This window comes from Diceros bicornis, chromosome 4 (genome assembly GCF_020826845.1).
Source record: "Diceros bicornis minor isolate mBicDic1 chromosome 4, mDicBic1.mat.cur, whole genome shotgun sequence".
NCBI classification, from domain to species: domain Eukaryota; kingdom Metazoa; phylum Chordata; class Mammalia; order Perissodactyla; family Rhinocerotidae; genus Diceros; species Diceros bicornis.
The window spans coordinates 58,769,874-58,784,757 of record NC_080743.1 but is presented as its reverse complement, the minus strand read 5'-3'; the positions used below and the strand labels follow the sequence as shown (position 1 = coordinate 58,784,757).

The 14,884-nt window shown below is 52.5% G+C and overlaps 1 protein-coding gene across 2 annotated transcripts in view; it reads left to right on the top strand.

Annotated features, from left to right (window-relative positions):
- Positions 1-14,884, top strand: part of KCNN3 (potassium calcium-activated channel subfamily N member 3) — a 147,969-nt gene that overhangs the window by 44,841 nt on the left and 88,244 nt on the right. The window lies entirely within an intron of this gene.

Genomic DNA, 14,884 nt, shown 5'->3' with positions numbered 1-14,884 from the left:
GCTGAGCCCATCCCCACCCCAAAGCCCATCCTGTAAGCAGCTACTCGGGTGATTTTATAAGATGGTGTCCAAGATGGTGGCTCTTCTCTTTTGGTTTGGACCCTCATGGGAGAGGGAATTGTGAGGCTGCCCTGTGGCTTTAGAACAACTGTGACATTATCTTCATTTGGGGATCCCAGAGGTAAACGTGGCTTCATGATTTGGGGGCAGTCCTGCACAGGATCCTCGTTTAGCCCCACTGTACTGTGAGTTTTCTATCTCTTGCTGGATCCTTTCTGAACTTGAGCCACTGAACCCTCCCAGTGAGGCAGACCTGCCTTGTGTCCCCCCCCCCCACAGACATACACAGACACACACACACACACACAGCACCAAATACCACCAGATATCTGTATTTCTGAGTGGTGTAGTCTTTATCCTCGCTGGATCCTGCCAGGCTGGGACGAGTCATTTTCTAGATAGAATAGACGTCTTCTGTGGTTGAGGAGGCCACCGTTTCTTGCTGCCTAGGAGTGACTTGGCACCCAGAGAAATATTGGCCAGGCCCCCGGGGTGCACTTCCAGTTTGGCCACCATAGGGAGGATGGTTCCACCTGGGCTGGGAAGGGCAGGCAGGAGTGAGCAGATCTGCAGCATCTTCTCCTGACAATGGGTCTCCCCATCACCCAGCCCGTCAGGCTGACCTGCTCCACTGGGGACTTGGTCGTTCTAAAATATCCAGATGTTTTTTCTCACTCTCATGAGAATCTGGAAATAATCCCGGTGCTTTGGCTGGAGGAGCACAGATAGATCCACATCTGGGCAGCAGGCGAGAGATTGACAAAGACCAGAACTCCGAGTCAGAAAAACTGGGGTCGCGTCTCGGCCATGACCTCTTCTCACGGTGTGTGTTTGGCCAACCCTGTGATCTTTCTGGGCTGGAACATATGAACCTTTCTTCGTCTGGAACCTGGGGGGTTTTATTCCACCTTTTATGGGTTTTTGTGAGGATGGAATGAGGAGTGTACGAGAATGTGCTCTGTAAACTGTAAAACACTTTCAAATCTCGCCCCTTTTGTTACTCAGCATTTTCGGGGCTGGTGGCTGCACAGACAGATGCGGATGTGAGCACCTCTTCCTCCTAGAGAGTATGTCTGCTTTCCTGCTGAGTGTCCAGGGGCTGCTGTGGCTGGCCTGGGCGCAGAAGCCTTGGCTCCAGGCCACCTTGGCAGGGGTCCAGTCTGTCGATGACCAGGACACTAATCTAGAAGGCTAGGACTCTTTAGTCTTGAAGGGTCACAGGTGCTTAGAGAGAGGTTGTGCTCTGAGCTGAGTCCCAGACGCCACCAAGCAACTTCCATTGTGGAGTCTGAACTGGACAGAGCAAGTGGGCTTGAACCCAGACCATTGTCCAGTCAACCCCAGAAAGGAGCCAGGAATCCAGGCAGGAGGAACGGGGGCAAGGAACCAAGATAGCACCAGGAGTCACAGTCTGGGCTCCAGGCAAGGTTTCACCCCACCCCAAACCAGCTGGGGGACCCAGGTAGTCCCTCAACCCCTCTGAGAACCCCATGTCCTTGCTTGGGGGAGTCTCTATTACTATGTATCACCTGGACCTGTGTGGAAGGTGTCACACAGGCCAAAGACAAAAGGCAGAATCACAAAGCTCCGCTGTGATGCGGGCTTGAAGGTAGGGGAAGAAGAGGAACAGTTCCCAGCCTCAGCCCCACACTATGGTTCTGCTAGGCCTGACTGCTGCTTCTCTCTGCTCCAGGCACTGGGGCTGGAAGAGCCAGGCGTCCCTCCTTCTGATTCTCTTGGGGTCGTTGTTCCCAGCCCAGGGCCTGCAGCCTTAGCCCTCAGATCTGATCTGGCCCGGCTGCAGTTGTGACCTCAGTTCTGACTTGGTGGCAGGGCCATGTTGCTGACAGCCCAGCATCTAGCCAGGTACCCTTTGTCCCATGCTCAGCTCCCAGCCAATCTCTGCTTCGTCCTAATGATGGGCAGTAGAGGATGCTATGTCAGTCACTTATCTTGGCCTGGCACTCACAGTTTGGAGAAATAAAGGGAAATCAGTGGCACTGAATCCCGGCTCACACTTCAGCCTGAATGACTTTGGGCTGGTAACAAATTCTCTGGGCCTCGCTTTCCCCATCTGAAGTATGGGAGTCATATCACGCACTTTGCTGAACTCTTAAGAGGGTTGGTAACAGTGGACAGTACAGAGTGGGCTTTCATGAGATGGAAACTGGTCCTTTTCCTGTGACCTCTGCTCTACTGCTTCCAGCTGGGCCTCGTCCATGCACAAGCTGGGTCCACCACATGCTCACTGTCATGACTGCCCATACTGGCAGGTGGCTGGACTTCCTTCTCGCCCTGCCCTGGCCCTGCCTGCACTCTCAGGTCCCATTGCCCAGCGCCTTATCCTACCTGGCCCACCTTCACGTGAGGAGTCACCGGTACCTGGCTCCCTCTGTGCCTCTTACCTTTCCAGTAAAGTTCCTTCTGCACATAGCTGGACCTTCTCCTGCCAGAGGGAGATGGAAGGGTTTGGGCCCAGATAGTCAGTGGGAGTGGGGTGGGAGGGATAGCTTGCTCCTGCAGGGCCCCTTGAATGCGCCCCACCTGACCAATATTGTAGCTTTCGGTTCTGTGTCTTTCTCCCCCTCCTCAGGGACAATGATGTCATTAATCTCTGCATTTCCAAGGACCCACAGTGTCTGATGAAGAGCAGGTGTTTGCAGGGCATGTTTTGAATGAAAGGGTGCTGGATTCAAGATATCTGGTTTCCAAAGCGATTTAGACCATTATTTAGCTCTATGGTCTTGGGCTTCAGTTTCCTCATCTGTTAATTGAGGATCCTAAGCCCCCCAATTCAGTAATCCTCTGATTTAGGTCTGGTGCAGGGCTGGCGAGGGGACCTGCTCCCTGAGAGCAGAGGAGGAGCTTTCCCAAGCATGACTGCTGCGCTTATCCAGAGGGGAGCACTTGGAAAACACCTTCCGTGGGAAGTGGCCGCCTGCTGCTCATCTGTGGTGAAGCGGGGTGGTGTCTGGCGTGGCTCATCTCCTCTGGGAGGTGACATCAGGGGCTTATGTTGATATGCTTGCAGCTTCCCTCATCCATACCAGTTGCTGGTCACTTGGCTACATTTTAGCAGGGACCAGATGATCGTGTCTCCCCCTCCCACCAATCCTGCCCCAGACACTCGCATCCAGGCCCTGGGCCCTGACCCAGCATACACATGACGCTGGGGGTACCTTCTAGAATAGTATTCTTAGTTGTTAGTTTGGATGGCTTGTGTTTTTGAGGAAGAAGAATTCTGAAACATTATTGGGTAACTCTCAACCAAACTCTGGCTTCAGGTCATAGAGCCTCAGGCTCGGAAGGTTCTCAGAGGTGACAGGGTGCACCCACCAGGGCAGGAACGCCCTCTACCTCTGCGGGCACTGCCATGACAGGGCATCACTGCCTCTTGAGGGAGGCCCTCCCTTGAAGGGCAGTGTGAGTTTTTAGAAAGTCTGCCCTTCCATGAGAGGAAACGGGCCTCCCTGGAACTCCACTTAGTCCCGGCTCTGCTTCTGGAGCAGGGAAAAGCAGGCGCCATGTTTCCCATGAGGCAGCCCCTGTCATTTGAATATGGCCGCCCTGTCTCTCCTCCGTCTCCCCTTCTCTCAGCGGTTTGGAGCATGGAGCTTCCAAAGGCTCAGGCATCTGTCCTCCTCAGGCCAGTGTGTCCTGGAAAGAAACGAAAACACAAAAAACAATGCATTTTGTTTATTTACCAAAACTTTGAAAACCATACTGTCCCTTAGAGAGTCCACTTGTTCTTTCGGTTTGACGATCATCAACAACTCCCAGATGGGCAGCGCCAGCCTCCTCTCCCCAGGCTGCAGACTCATGTTTTAGATGCCATCAGCACGTCCCTGGCTCAACATGTAAAGCACTGAGCTCTTTATTGTTCCCCCCGATATCCTCCCTCCCCTACTCTTGATGACCCATCTAGCTCATTCATTCATTCAACATATACTTACTGAGGGTCTACTCTGTGCAGAGCCTGGGACAGGAGCCCAGTTCTCTGTGTTAGAAACCCTGAAATCACCTTTGCTTCTCTGGGGAGTTGCCAACCTTGAGTGAGTCTATGGCTCTGATTAATGCCTCTGGTGCCACCCTGGAAGGCAGGATAGCAGGTGGCTGAGAACACAGACTTTAGAGTAGCCCACCTTGGGTTCAAGTCATACTCTTTGTCTCATTGTACTGTGTACGGTGGCCTTTAGCAAGTTACTTAATCCTTCTTAGTCTATTTTCTTTCTGTAAAATGGGACTAATAATAGTACCCACCACAAAGGGTTGTTATACAGATCAAATTAGATAATATATGCAAAACACCTTAACTTAAAAGAGGATGTGTCTGCCTGGCAGACAGAGTGGAAAGGATATCCCAGGGAGAGTTCTCAAAATAAACACAGGCCCTGAGATGGGCAACTGCAGAGTGCATTGGGATGCCTCCAGGACAAGGGCCTGGGCAGTGGGGCGGATCCACCATGGAGCACGGGCAGGACCAGCAGGAACTTGTCTGCCTTGCTGAAGGATTTTGGAACTGTCCTGTAGGCAGCAGTGGGAACCATGGAAGAGATTCAAGGTGGGGAGAGAGATGATCAGATCTGCATTTTTGCTGCAGCATGGCAAGTGTTGAAAGGGCCAATTTTGGAGGCAGGAAAACGAGTTAGAAGCATGTTTCCATGGTCCAGGTGAGGGATGGCCATGCCCTGAATCAGGGCAAGACAAGAGCCAGGACAGGAGGAAGGGCTGTGTGTGAGAGATGTTGAGCAAGTGGAATTGACCAGACTTGGTCACCAATTAGGATGGAGGTACTGTCTGCAGGGTGAAGAGGAGTCTACCAGTTGCTTGGGTAACTCAGTGACTGGGCAGGCACTCATTAAGATTGAACCATAGAAGGAGGTCGAGGTGGGGAATGATAACCAGGTCAGTTCTGGACATGTTGAGTTTGAGGTTTGGCGAGTGGGGATCCAGCTGCCTCCAGGAGAGTGATACAGAGGGCAGGGCTGGATGAGCAGGGGGCAGTGAGATGAGAGGAGGGCACAGGACAGATCTCTGGAGGGATGTCATCAAGTGAGAAGCGGAAGGAGGAAGAGGAGCCCACACAGGAGAAGGAACAGTCAAGGAGGTTAGAGGAGACACAGGAGGTAGGGAGTCACAAAGCCAGGGGCAGAGGAGGGAGTGTTGGTTATGGTACAGGAAGGTGAAGGAGTTGGGGACCACAATCGTCCTTTGCATTAAGCCCTAGGGAGGTCATTGAGCCCTTCCTCAGTGCAGTCACTGGAAGTGGCAGTCACAGGGCAGTGGTAGGGGAAGGGGGACCAAGTGGGAGGTGAGAAAGTGGTGACAGTGACTACGGGCCAGTTTTCTATGAAGTCTGGCTGTGAAGGGAGGGAAGCCAGAGTGGCAGCTGGAGAGGACACAGTGCTGAGGGAGGGATGTTTGGTCTGTTTATGTAGCTGGGAGAGACTGCATATGTCTATCAGCCATTAGAAAGGAGCCAGTTGAGAGGGAGAGGAAATACCCAGGGGGCCGGGTTCTGGTCCAGGAGCATCCAGGAGGGAAGGATCCAGTGCCCCAGGGAGGAAGTGCCCGGGCTCGGAGCCTGGGGGATGGGGTGGGGGTATGGATGGGTGGGCGGTACAGACACACCCACATCTGGAGGTGTGGAGCAGAGCCTTGGTCCTTAATGAAGGACCAAGTGCAGGACAGTGCCTGGCACATAGTGGGTGCTCAATTAATGTTTGTTGAATTAAATTGGGGGGACCCCTGTGAGCCTAGGATAGGACCTGGATGGGGCAGTGGCACATTTCCCATCATCCAGGTAATGGACGGGAACTTGAGAGATATTTAATTTCAGTTTGTGGTTGTTGGCCATACTCGAAGAAAAAGTATCAATTGGATCAATGGGCTGGGGTCTCCACTCTTGTTTGGAGGTATCCATCCCCTCAAGATCTGGCGTTGGCCTCCAGATGCTTCTAGTCTACTTCAAACTTGATAGAAACATAATGACAGTGACATGACATGGGCTTTCAACCTCATGAAATTGAAACACAGGGGACCAATAAAAGGGGAGACTTTTAATTTATTAGGTATGTTACAGTGGATATTTTTATTAAATGCCAATAGAGTTCTCAGCTGACAGGGAAATTACGTCAAATTATAGGACATAAATTATATTCAAGAGACAGCTCACATTACAAAATGGCTCATCCGCTGAGGCATGATGGTCCCATGGGTCGAAGTACCCTCCTGGATAAGTTATCACCCGCTGTCACAGGGACACGGACACCATGCAGGAGGTGTCACTGGTTCAGAGGCTTCGGGGTCCCGCTGCTGGATGAGTTAGTGGCATCTTCCCATCAGGGAATGAGCAGGACGGTTCAGGCTGAGTCTTGCTCTGTGCCCTCACCCTCCCTTCTCTCTATAGAAGAAAGTGGGCCCAAGTCACATGCTGAACTTACCTGTAAGGTAAGGACTACTTGTGTGTCAGGCATTGAGAATCCAGAAATAATTCAGACCCAATCCCTGCCTTTGGAAGCTGCTTGTCCTAGACCTTGATCCACTGTGACTCAAGCTAATAAGTGCCATAATACGAGGTGTGTGTGGAATACCACGTGGCCACAGAGGACCGGGCAAGTTTCACAGGGAGATGAGGCTTTACCTGAGCCTTACACTCACCGGGAGCAGAGACCTTGTATGTTTGGGACAAAACTGGCCTGGAGCATTTCAGAGGTGTGGAGAGGGAAGGAAGGTGTGTCTGTACTCCATGGGAGATGGTGGCTGCCTAACCCCAGGGGGCTGGAGTCTCTGTCTTTGCAGGCCCCGGTAGACATTTCCTAAGGATGTCTCTGGCTGGTTGGCTGATGGATTTGAATTGCCTTCACTGGGCTCAGAGATGGGCACTCCTTTTGAGCCGAACAGATTGGGGACGCCTGAGACCCTGAGAGCTCCAGATGGCCCTCTCAGCCTGCTTGGTCTGAGGACATCAGCTCCTTAACCAGGTGTCCTGCACAGAGAGGAGGAAGCTCCAAATGCCCTGGGTGGCTCCAGGACCTCAGGGGTGTCAAGCTCGACAGGAAAATTCCGGATGGTAGCCTCCTCTGCCGAGCTCACATCCATCTCCTGCTCCACTCTAATGAACGCTTCCTGGAGATCGCAGCACACACGGGAGATTGGAAATGGGTGGTGCGTTCCAAGGCAGAGCACAGCTGGGCCACCGTGCATCAGCTGAGAATACCGCCTGCCCTCCTACTGGCCCACCCGCACCTGGTGGGGCTGGAAAGAAAGGATGAAGGAACGGAGGTGAGTGGCAACTCAGACTTCACTACTGCTGCACAGTCTGAACACCACGACTCCTTGTCAGACTACCCTTCGAAGACAGAAAGTTGAGAGGCTGACGCGTTAGCAACCACCTCAGTGACGATGGTGTCATCTCCTCTTGTCTAGTGCTTTGTATTTTTTGGAGTGTTGTCACGTATATAATCAGACCTTTTGCCTGCCTGACGTCCCCCCTTGACTTCTAGGTTTCAGCATAGAGATTTCTCCTCCAGGAGCCTTTCCAGCCACACCCACTCCCCCAGGCAAGGCGCCCCTTCTAGGAGTTGGCTTAGCATCGCTCTGACCCCTGACATGGCATGTCTGTTGAACTGTAAACCCTATTTCTTGCCTGCATCTGCTCCCTGGCTGTGGGTCCATGGCATGGGGACTGAGCTGGATTCAGTGCTGTATCCAGGCTGAGAGCACCTTGCACATAGCAGGTATTCAACACATGTAAACAAATGAAAGAACAACAAATCTGGGAGGCAGGTGGGCAGATTTATTCTCCCCCTTCACTCTATAGAAGAGAAAGCAGAGTCTCTATAAAGCCAGGAGACTGGTCTGAGAAGCCCTGGCTTCTGGCCTATGCTTTTGCATCATAAGAGATCAAGGGTCGCAGTGGGCTGCCCGCTGTGAGCTGGCCATGCCCAATGGGGCCTTCCCTGCCACCTTCTCATCCCCTCTCCTTGGCTGGCCTCAGTCCCAGCACCTCTTCTCTCTTGGATCTGCTGCTGGCCATGGATTGCCATGGTTACCTGGCAGTGTCTATGTGACATTTTGGTTTTATTTGCTAAATATTTAAACACGTGGGTTTAACCTTCTGCCTCAAAGAGGGCTTTCCTGCCCCATTGCCCCTTCCCGTAGGTGTGCAGGCATCCAGGCGCTCGAGTCTCACACAACCCAGAGTCCATGGGGCTTGTGTGTCCAGTGTAGTAGCAAGGCCGTTTCTCAGCTGCCTGTATGGACTTTCTGTTTTGTCACTTGGAAATGTTATCCTGTGTCATGCTTCTTGACAGGGCGTATGCAGTGTCTGTTAACAGGTGTGAAAACCGCTGCCTGGGGCATGTTAAGACTTGCCCCGGCCAGGAGGGACAGTCCCAGACCAATGGAGGCAGCCTACTGGGCCTCTATTGACTTCCAGGCAAATGCCTCTTGCCAAATCCTCCAGAAGCTTCCTCAGATCCAGGAGTCCAGGATGTTAGGAGTGTCCTCTGCCCTTGAACCCTGGCAGGGAGACAGAGGGGAAACTGTTTTCCAGAGGAGTCAGTGTTTGTGAATGGGAAGGCCGTGTCACCTCACCTCCCACTCCTCCGCCCCTGCTGGCTCATGACCAGGCGAGGCGGCCCTGGGAGGCTAAATCCACCCATCTGTGTGTCACCTTGGAAACCACACACTGTCCTTGCCCTGGGCCCTGTCAAGTGAGGGGGCTGGGCATGCTTCTCAAGAAGCTTCCCCCGTAATTCAGGGACATAAGAAATCACCATCGCAACATGGGCAGCTAAGTGAATGAAAGGGTTCAAAGTAAAAACAGCCAGGTGACTGTCCTAACTGAGGGGCTTCTACCCAGTGGCCTCTGCCACTTTTATGTGGTACGGGGGGCCTGTGGCCTGGTCCATCTGGGATGCTGATCACTGTGTGTGCTTGGACGAGCTACTTCTTTCTCAGCCTCAGTTTTGTCTTCTGTAAAGTGAGCAGATTGGACCAGATGATCTCTGGGGCCTCTGATTGCCTCCAGGATGCCATGTCTGAAGGATGCTCGGTGACAAGGAGAGAGAAACACAGGGAGAGTAGCTGTGAACGGTTTTTGGTGGCCCTCAGGAGGCCCTACTGGGGGACTGTCCAAGCAGCCTTGTCCCTTCTCCAAACTGCATTGCCTCTTGGCCTGGAAAGGGAGTTGGCTGTCCCCTTAATATAGCTTCAAACTTGAAATAGTAAACAGTCAAAAAGACAGTTCTTTGGCTCCAACATCTTAAAGCTTAAAGGTGACTCCTCTTAAGTCTCTTACAAATATACACTGGTCAGACATCTTAAAGCTTTTAGGATAATTAAAGTAAGTGACCAAGTTCGCTTCCTCAGTGCTCAGTTTCAGCCTCCTTCCATGAATACAAACTCCCACTTCTCCAAAGTCACTGGGGTACAAGTGTTCAACTTAATAGAGTATTCTATCTCCCTGAGAGTGCCAGTGTCCCCTGCCCATGGCTTTTTCAGAGTGAATTCATTCTCTTTTGTATTGTCGTTACTGTTTTTAAACAAAGATGTTTTCCCCCACGGCAGCAGTTCTCCATCAGGGATGGCAGCAGATCCTCTGGGCCGTGTCTGGGCCCCCATAGGCTAGTGAACCGCACTGTGTGTTCTGAAAGCACCCCAGGGGTTCCAGTGCATCCTCCTGGTTGAGAAACATCGTGCTCAGTTACGAGCTCAATGAGGGCCGCGTCTTCTATTAGCCGTCTTCGTGTCTGTCCCTGCTGTGCCAATAAGAGTGTTGTACATAGTCGGAGCCCAGTGATTCTAAATCTGGGCTAAAGATAATGGACTCTCTGAGGATTTGGGAAATTGGAAGGCACTGCCGATTTTCAAGTGTTTGGAGGCTGTTTTACAGTTATCATTGCATTAAACCACCACGAAAATTCTGATCATTCTAGTCTCCTATGCAGCAGGAATCTAATAAAAGGACATTTTCCTATTTTTAAGAGAAAAGATGGCAAAATCACCACTACTAAAATTCTCCAAAATTCAATAATTGGAAAAGATATGGACTGTGCTTGGTTTATCTTTGAATTAAAGAATTCAATTCAACCAAGCAGAGTTCCATTTCCTCTGAACACATCAACAATATAAACCTGTTGGGTGGTGGAAGGGACACTGGGCTTGTGGTCAGTAGACCTGGGGCCAAGTTGTGACTTTGTCATTAAAAAAAAATTTAATGTGGTAAAATATATATAACATAAAAGTTGCCATTTTAATCGTTTTTAAGTGCACAGTTCAGTGGCACTAAGTACATCCACATTGTTGTGCAACCATCACCACCGTCCATCTCCAGAAGTGACTTTGTCATTTTTTGTGTAACCTTAAGTCACTTGACGGCCCATGGGGGTGGGCGCTCCCTCCAAGACTCATGGTGGACTTTCTTCATATGCTCACCTCCGACCAGCATCCCCCACTGCGTCAGACCTGAACTTACCATCACCCTGTCCCAACACCATCACATTGCAGGCCCCAGTTCTGATTCCCAGTTTTGGTTTAGAACATGGTCTGTAACCCCACAAATGATAATAATGGCGGCCTCCTTCTGTTGATCTCTTATGTGCCAGGGATTGTGCTCTTTCCTTTATGACCTCAGTGAATCCTCACGTCAGTCCTGTGAGGTGGAGTCTGTTATTATCCCCGTTTTATAGATAAGGCAGCTGAGGCCTCGGGAAGGTAAGTGATGTGTCCAAGGTCATGTGGCCAGTGAGAGGCAGAGCTGGACTCAAGCCAGGCTGACCCTCTCCAAGCCTGTTGGGCTTCACTGCTAGAAGAGAGAGCTCCGTCCTCAAACTCTTCTCCTACCCTGATTCCTGCAGTGCTCGAGAGCAGCCTGCAGGTCAGGCTGAACCACGGGGACCCTCTCCAAAACAGGGCAAGAGTGAACATGCTGCAGCCCGGGGTGGAACAGCAACCCACACCCTGGAACCCAACCCACAACCAGCCCCGCAGCAGCACCTCCAGGAGGGACCCCAGCCTCTGCTCTGCCCTCTGGTGGCTCCCTGCCTATTAGAAAGCCCTTCCTCATCCTGGTTTCCCTACTGTCCACCCCTTCCGTCCCAGGCTTGCCCCCAGGATGGGGTCCAGCACCCTCAGGGAGTTGGGGGTGCCATCTCAGGGGAGCATGCCCAGCCTTCAGAGCTAGGGCCCTGCTGCAGTTCCCTGCCTCCCTTCCTGAGCCCTGCTGGGCTACAGTCCTCCATGAAGCGCTGGCTGCCTGGCTGGGCCCCCATTGGGGTCTTGTTCTTTCTTGCCCCTCTGCCCTTCACGGGCCTGGCTCCTGCTCCCTGTGCCCGCTCACTGCTTGCCTGGAGCCACAGTGTCCCTGCCAGCCCCCTGGCCCTCAGGACCAGATCTTCCTCTACCCCCAACCAAGGCCTGCCTGGGTTTACATACTGAGCCTTGGCTGCCAGTGGCCTGGGCAGGTCAGGCTTTGGCAGCATCCTCAGTTTCCCCTCCTGTATTTTCTCTTTCTTCTGACTGTCCCTGTGGTAAGGGGCCTGCAGCCTCCCACCCGAGTCCCCCTGGGTTGGACACAGGACTTCCCAGGGTGTTTTCCTCCCCAGATGAAACATCTCCAATTTCTCTGGCACAGTTAGAGCCCTGTCTCCGCCCTGCCCCCACTGCTCGTACAGGACCCACTTGGTCTTCACCTGCCTAGGGATGTGAGCTGGTCAATATAGAGGGCCACCTACCTCTTTCTCATTCTGTTACTGCAGCCAAAGGCAGCTGGGCCCTTTGACCTGCGTGGCAGCCTGTTAGTTCACGTGGAGTGGCGTGTTTAATAAAATGCTCTGTCTTCTTCTCAGAGCTGCTAAACCACAGCCTCTTCCCCTCAGCCCGCCCTGCCCCGATCTCCCATCTTTGCTTGTACAGATCCCCCATCTTGGCTTTTTGGGGCAAGAGCTGCCTCTTTCATTTGCCTCTGTTATGTTTCCCTGCATTTGTTTCAGCCCTTCGTTCTAATCTGTCCAGGTCTGCAAGCATCTCACTCAGCAACACGTGTCTGGGGCCCTCTCGGCTTCCTGTCTTCCCATGTTTGATGGGCCCAACTGTGGTAGCTTCATCCAAACCATTGATACAAATGTAGAACCAGGAATGGAACCTGGGGAAGTAAACTTCCTTTTGTTGGATTAAAGACAGGAGGAATGGAGAAATAGGAATTCAGGATTTGCAAATCTTTCTCATCCTGAACATTTTGTGGCCTCCCCTTAGGCTGTGGCTTTATGCTCCCTCCCAACTCACCCCCCAAAATAAGCCCTACTGTGCATTCACATTGCAAGCTCAGGGCGGGGAGACCGTGTTGCTCACGGGCTGTGAAATGAAAGGGTGAAGCAGGCGGTTGGCCACCTGGCAGGGTTGGGTTGCTGCAGTGTTGCCCCAACAGGCTGTGTCATTGGAAAGAGTTGCTGCATGGCCACATGCCTCTATGTCTCCAACGTTCCCGAAGCCACTCTCAGCCGCAGCAGCTGGCCTTGGCCATGGCTGCTGACCTGTGGCTTCACTGGCTACAGCCACAAACCAGAGATCAGTAACCAGCCAGAGTGGAGCCATCCACCAGGTGCAGAGCAGCCGCAACCTCTGAACTCAATACCACACGACAGCTTCGCGGGCACACTGAGCAGGGAGGCAGGTGCGCCTGGACACTGGTCTGCTGTGTTAGTGCCCACAGGCCCTGCCCATCACTGCCCTCTGGTCCCTCATTTGTGCAACCAGGGCAGGGAGCTCAGTGCCCTCCAAGGGTCTTCCCAGCTATCTCTGGTGCCTCTTGCTAGAATGTGCTAGAAACTTTATTGATTTGGGAGCAAAGAGAAATTACCACCACTGGGTGTGTGTGGGGAATGGGGGTGGGTAGTGGGCAGGGCGATATTTGTCTTCCTGCTGCTATTAGAAATAGCAACTGTTCTCCACCTCCCCTGGGGACTGGACAAAAGGTGATTAATTCATTTGACACAGAGCTATTGAAGGTCTGTTCTGAGCCGGGCACGGCAGGGACAGCAAGGTCCCTGCCCTAAATGGGCTTGTGATCTAATGGGGAGATAAGCATTCAAATACTCGCCCGCTGCCTTGGCTGCCAAGTGCTGAGAGCTGAGCCATGGAGTGACGGTGCAGCAGGTGTAGCCAGGACTCCCCACTATGTGGGAACGAGCCCCTGCATGCAGGGCATTTGTGATGGGCCTTGAAGGCTGGGCAGAGTTCCCGCAGGTGCCGGGGGGTGAGGCTGCTTTAGGAGAACAGACCTGCTTGAGCAGATGTGGATAGCTGGGAAAGCTCAGAGCTTCTGGGGAATGGGAGGGATGCAGTTGGCCGAAAAGGCTGTGGTGAGAAGTGGGAATAAAGAGGGTGGCTGGAGCCAGATCCTGACGAGGGGGAGCAGGAAAGATCAGGGTCCATGTCTACAACAGTAGCAGCCCCTAACCGCCTATTAGAAGGGGCTCAGGGAGGGAAATCTGATGGGGGACGAGGAAGCCAGAGAACTTACCCCCAAGTTGCCTTAGCAGAGTATTTTCCGTTTTAAGATTGAGAAAACATCAATAATCAGTATTAAGACAAGGGTGGGGCTAGAGGTGGGGAGACTGGTGGAGATTATGTTGGAGCCCCCCGACCAAACTTTAGCGCCTGCTCTGACTTGGAAGCGCAGGGTTGGGCTAGAGGAAACATTGAGAAATCTCCTTCCTTGGGGAATCTTTAGGAATAAAGGCGACAGCTACCTGGTACACTCTTGTTCATGAGTGACAGGAATGGAAAAACACCCCTTCCGCCCCAGAATCTGAGGCTCTGTGATCTCACTGACGGAACAGGACCCCACGAGGAGCCAGGGCACGCGGGGAACCCAAGTTTGTCTTGTGCTGTTGGATCTTTTTAGATGTTTAGCAGGAACTGATGAGACTTTACAAGAACCTCAGGATTTTACAATTTTGCACTTCTCTTATTGTTCCCGAACCCACCCTCCACCTCAAAACACACTGTTCTGGGGCCAGTGGCCTGGGAGGCTGAGCTGCCCCTCAGGCACAGAGTTTTCCTTCTGGCCTGCCTTTACCTGCAGCATTCCACCTGCAGGTTTGGGGAGGGGGCGTGCCAGGGAACGGCCGCCCTCCCAGAGTGTTGGCAGGACTGGCGCTCCTGTCCACAAAGCCTGGCTGTCACCTGCAGGAGCAGGTGACATCACCAAGGCTGACGTGGGGGCTTCTCAGTTTGTAGCGGGCTCGAAACGTGCAAATGCAGGGGAAATGTGGGAGGAGATGTGCCTTGTAAAGGAGCAGCTGATGTGGAACAGGAACCGACTGTGGCTCATGCTGCTGTTGGCTTATAGCGTGACAGCTTGCCAGCAGCCGCCCTGGTACAGTTTTTCCTTTTCTCGGTTTCTTTTGACCCTCTTATCAGCATCATCTAAACCTGTCTTGTTCCATCTTCTCTGATGCCTTCTCTGGCTCTCCTTTCTCGCTCACTTCAATCTTTCCTGTTTCATATCTAAACATGTGGTGTCTGTCGTTGTGGGCTGGCTTCATGTGTGCATGTGGCTTTCAGGCTGAACTGATAGGACTAAATTTTATAGCCAATACTGCCTACCTCTGGAAAAAGAGAAAGAGGAGGACAATGAGGGACAGGCGCTCTTGCAGCAGAGAACATTCTGATCTGGGTGTCCTTTCAGGATAAATTTAGTTCCCAGGGCTGGTGCCACATTCTAATTCGGTGGGAGTCCTTGGGTGCCCATGGTGGGGAGTGGACGTGTCTTCCCTCACCTGCCCAGTCCTCTTCGGGGGCCACATGAAACCCAAGA